Raw genomic sequence first — 4,653 nt, 5'->3', positions numbered from 1 at the left:
CGGGCCGCGGCCATGGCGGGGGCGGTGCGGGCGGCCCCGCCGGGCAGTCCCGAGCTCGGCGCCACGCGCGGCTCCTCTCGCCGCCGCGCCACGCTCGCGCTCTGGCGCCGCCGCCGCCGCCGCCGCCGCTGAGCCGAGCGGGGCGGGGCCCGTCCGCCAATCACCCCGCCCCTGGCAACCCGGCGCCCCTGGCGACGGCGAGCGCGTCGCCGATTGGGCCGTGCTGCGGAGGGGGGCGGAGCCTCCGCGGAAAGATGAATTGGAGGGGGCGGGCACTGCCCGGCGCGCCCCCTGTGGCCCCGCCCCCTGGCGCGGGAGGCGCAGGGCGGGGAGCGCGCCCCACCCAGCGGCCGCCCGCGGAACTGGGCTCTTAAAGGGGCCGCGCTCCCGGCCTGCCCCGCCGACCCTCGGCCCGCGCTGCCCTGTGCCCCGCTCCTCCGGGTGCGCGTGAGTGCGTGAGCCTGGTAGCGTGTGTGATGACCGGACCGTGGGCCCCTCTGTGCCACACTACTGGCAACCTGGCTTACCTGTGCCACCCATTGCCATCCCATTCTCCACTGTCCCATCCCATCTCTCATGCATCCCACCCTTGGCCAAACCCATCTCACCCCATTCTCCCCCAGCTCATCCCATACATCCCATCCTACTTCACTCATCCCATCTCATTGTATCATAAGCCTCCCCACCCCATCTATACCAAGATTCCCACCACACAGGCAGGGATGAATGCTGTGATCCTGGCTAAGCTGAAACCATAGAGAGAGCACCCTGAAGTGACCTCTCCCAGCTCCCCTACTCCTACCCACAAGGTGCCTTGCCCATCACATTCCTGGTGGGACACGGTGCTGGTTACCATGCATGCAACCATAGCTTGCAAGCCTGTGGGTGCCTCGGTCTTCTTTCCCCTCTGTCCTGGCTTTGCTATGGGAAGGTTTTGGGGCCCTGTCTGGGACAAACTTTGCTCCCTCGGGATGGTGTATCCACACACACTGTCCTGGTGGTTGGAACTGGCATTTCCACATTCTCCAGGACAGACACATATCTGCCATGATGGGTGTGGGACGTGGGCTGTCACCTGTGCTGGCCCACTGTGCTGCATCTGCCCCTCAGATACCTGGGGAGGCTTCACTTGGGCTTAGCAAACTCCCGCAAGTCCCTGATGTTGGGGAATGCTGATGCTCCTGGTCCCTGGGAGTGGCTGGAACCCCAGGGGCAGTGGGGTGCATGGCTGGTTGCTTCACCCTCGGCAGCCTCATCCCCCTGGCAGAGCCATCTGGGCTGTCCCTGCAGACACCTGCCATCTGCAAGTGGCACCTCCCCACAGTGCTCTTGCCCCAGAAACCTGCCCCAGAAACTCCCTTGCCGTGCAGCCCCAGCCCTGGCCCCGCACTGGCGCAGTGGGGAGGCTGCAGGACCACACTCCTGGCCATGTTCCCCGTGGCTGCTGGCAGGAGCAGGAATTTGGGAGGTTATCAGGGCTGGCTATGGTTGACCTCCCCTCTGTGAGGACAGACGCAGAGCACATCCGTATCCCCTCTGCTTTCTGCTGCACACTCCCACCAGGGCTGTGGATGGGCATTTTCCTTCCATGTCCTGGAAGGATTTGGCTTCCCAAGTTCTGGCCAGAGAGCCTGGCACAGACCTGAGCTCTGCCTGGGCAGCTGAAAATTTGGAGATGACCGACTCCTACTGCAGGAATGCTGGCATCCTCTGGGAGCTCTGGGGAGTCTTGCCAGAATGCTGTGCCCTGAGGACAGCCACAGTGCCCCAGCACCACCGGGCATGGTTCCTGAAGGAAAAGTCATACCCAAGAGAGCCAGGGTGCTGAATTAAGACAGGACATATGACTGTGATAAATCTCTGTGAGGGACAGGAGGTGCAGCAAGTGGGGCATTGCACTCTCCAGGTAAAGGGAAGTGGCTGGGGAGCAAAGCACAGTAAGGGGATTGCATTCATGGAAAATGCCAAAATTTGAGCAAAGAAGCAGAAGTTGTTGGTTTGGACATACTGTCACTCAAGGAGATAAGCAGCAGAGAAGCGAGTGATGAAGCTGGCATCGTTAACACATGCACGGGAGTATAATGCAGCATCAGTGGGGAAGGAGAGGGCTAGCGGCTGATGGAGATGCTGAGAATCTTAACCAAAGGCCAGGCTCAGGGTGGGAAGATTTGCTGTCTCCCTGTGAAGTCACTCTCGGGAAATCCCCTCCCTGCCGGCTTACTGAGATGCAGAAACCTCGTTTATTCTGCAATTCCAGAGGTCTGAGTTACCCAAGCACAAAATTTCTGAACGGAGCACATGGGGAAATTGCTTATTCACACTTGAATAACTCAAAAATGGCTGAACCAATTTTACTTAAACTTTCTCCAAGAATTCCCCTTGGAGCCAAGCCATGCCTGGCAAATTTCAGCCCGAAAGGAATTTATTTCAGAATAGGATGAGAAATTGGAGCAGGCAGCGGGGGTGCACGGGCTGGGGGAGGATGCTCCATACAATCGCGTCTCTCCTCACGTGCTGTAATTAACGAGCCCCCGCTCGCTCCCACTGGGCTGGCGCTGCCAGCCGGCCTCTCCCCGGGGCCTCAGGCTCCCTGGTGCCGGCGGCTGCAGCGCCGCGGTCCCGGCTGGGGGGCTGAGGATGTCAGGACAGCTCGCTGGCCAGGGAGCCCCGGTCGCTGCCTGTGTGTTGCAGCTGGTGGGCAGCCTGGGGAGCAGCGCTGGCAGGGCTCCGACGCCTGCACAATACCAAATAACTGTGGTAACTGCGTGGTATTTGCTGGCAGGGGCTGGGTGTTTAGTGCCAACCCGCCTGCTTGGGCACAGACTCGGTGCTGAGGATGGCGCTGCCGTGGCCCCTGAGGGATGGGGTGATGGCGTGTCTGGGGGATAGGCATTTCTGTGTAAACACGGACAGCTCCCGGCCACACAATGTCCCTGCACGCACACTCAGCCCTTATCCTCTCCCTGGCACCTTGGGGTGACGGCTGGAGCTGAATAGGGCTGCAACGAGCACTGTGTTGGCAAGACATGGATGGGCCGAGGGATGAAACGTGAGGCTGTGGGATAGACAGAGGGGTTTGTAGCACCGACCTGAGTTAGAGATGCTCTGCCTTAGAATAGCCTCCAGCCTGCACACGGCAAAGCTGCGGTGCCCACGGTGTCCCTGGGAGGCATTCCTGTGCAGACAGGGAGTGGCAGACATGAAAGGAAAACCTCGAAAAGCAGCAACGGCCATGGAAGGTTCAGAGGACAAACCTCCCCGCCCAGCCCTCTTTCTGTAAGAAATTTCTCACCCAGAGACTCCATCCTGCTGGAGCAAGCCTGACTTTCACTCCCCGTTTCCAAACACAGCCCTGATGTGCTCTGGTGACGGGTCCATGTCACAAGGCACACGCACGGTGTGTGTCAGACCACGGCCCCGCACACGGATGCACCCACGCACCCTGCCCGCTGCGCCAGCCACCGCCCCTCACCTCCTTTGCATGCGGCAACCTCAGCTGCAGTTTCACAAGAAAAGGTGATTAGGGAACAATTATTCCTATTTTCTCAGAAGATCTAAGGGGCATCAAATGAAATTACCCAGCAAGAGTCTAAAAACAAACAGAAGGGAGTATATTCCTCATGAGGCAGCCAGTCCCAGGAGCTCATTGCCACAAGGTAAGTATGGGGACGTGTGTTTGAAAGGTGGAACTGGATGAATGCAAGAAAAAGCCCTGCAAGAGGCCTCTCTTGTCTGCTCACCTGGAACACAGCTGTGCTGGGGATGGGGGAAGCTGGGTGGGGACTTCCCCATGTTTCTCGGCTGGATATCATTGTAGTAGGGGCCATCACGGCATCAAGTGACATCTCCAAATCCTTTGTCCAAAGGGCTGCACTCGGAGGGGCGATATCTGAGCAGGCAACTAGGTCAGCCATGCAGCTGCTGAGGGGTCCCCTTGTGCCACCCCCAGTGCAAGAGGAGCCCCATGGGACCCTGTTCTCAGGGCAGGGAGCACTGCAGGGTGCCAGCTCACCCAGCCGGTGTGCTCCCCGCCAGACCAGCGCTGGCTCCAGCCTGTCTCCTTCCCAGGCTTCCTGTGTGCTTGCCCCTCCGGGAGCTCCTCCCTGTGCTGCCAGGAGTTTGGTGCTGCCAGCGGGTCGGGGCGGCCGGCAGCACCCATGGCAGCCCAGTTAGGCCCAGCAAGGAAGCCACCTTCTGCTGCTCATGGTCCCTACTTCAAAACCTTCTCCCATCCCACCCACATCCACCACCCCTCACCTCTGGCAGCTTCAGGATGCAGTTAAACACTTCAGCACTTAAAATTTCAGGTGCTAATTGCTTAGTAATGAAAACTTTAATCACAGGGCAATTAAAACCTTAAGTAGCTGTGGGAGATCCATTCCACGTCAACAAAAAAAGAGTGCTGTCACTACTCCGGCACCGGCACCGCCCTGGCACGGTGAGGCTCACAGGGCCTGGAGAGCCCATCCTGCAGCCCCCACTGCCCCCTGCTTCGGGAATCTGTGGAGCCCCTCCTTCCCACACCGAGCAGGAGGTGGCCGAGGAATGATCAGCTACTGCTGTAAAACTTAAAACCCAGCTAATTTTGGATTAAGTGCCATATGAAAGGGTTTTGTTATTTTAAATCTCCTACTTTCCAAATTCCCAGGATTA

This window comes from Vidua chalybeata, chromosome 10, assembly GCF_026979565.1.
Source record: "Vidua chalybeata isolate OUT-0048 chromosome 10, bVidCha1 merged haplotype, whole genome shotgun sequence".
Classification (NCBI taxonomy): Eukaryota; Metazoa; Chordata; class Aves; order Passeriformes; family Viduidae; genus Vidua; species Vidua chalybeata.
This window is presented reverse-complemented; position numbering follows the sequence as displayed.